The sequence below is a fragment of the Penaeus monodon genome, chromosome 25, assembly GCF_015228065.2.
Source record: "Penaeus monodon isolate SGIC_2016 chromosome 25, NSTDA_Pmon_1, whole genome shotgun sequence".
Classification (NCBI taxonomy): Eukaryota; Metazoa; Arthropoda; class Malacostraca; order Decapoda; family Penaeidae; genus Penaeus; species Penaeus monodon.
In genome coordinates this window covers 6,912,855-6,913,416 of record NC_051410.1, presented here as the reverse complement: position 1 = coordinate 6,913,416, position 562 = coordinate 6,912,855, and positions in this window count along the sequence as shown.

The window sequence follows — 562 nt, the reverse complement described above, 5'->3', positions numbered from 1 at the left end:
GAGGAATCCCCTGCTTCCTAAATTTTCCCCTTTCAAATAAAAAACCTCTTTTCCCTTTCTCTTTTCTTTGCCCCCTTTTTGCCCCCCCTCGCCCCCACCCCCCCACCGCCCCACCCCCCCCCCCCCCCGCTCACCCCCTCCCAAAAACCCCCCCCCCCCACACCTAACCCCAACCCCCCCTCCACCCCCCCTCCACCGCTCCCCCACCTCCCCAACCCACACCACCCCCCCAAAAAACTCCACCCACAAAAAACCACCCCCCTCCGCACGAAAAACCCTCCTCCCCTCTCGTTCCTTCCCCCCCTTTTCTTTCTCCCTCTCCCCGCTCCTTTTTAATCTTCCCGCTTTTTAGTTTTCTCCTTTTTTCCCCTCTTTCTCGTTTTTCCCCCCCTTTACTTTTCCCGTCCTCCTCATAACCTTTATCTTTTAATTCCTTTTTTTTTTTCTATTTTTTTTGTATAATTTTTTTTTTCTATTTAAAATTTTTCCGGGGGCCCCTTCCTCTCCCCCTTCTTCCATTTTCCTCTAAAAAATAAATTTGCACCGGGGAAAATTAAAAACA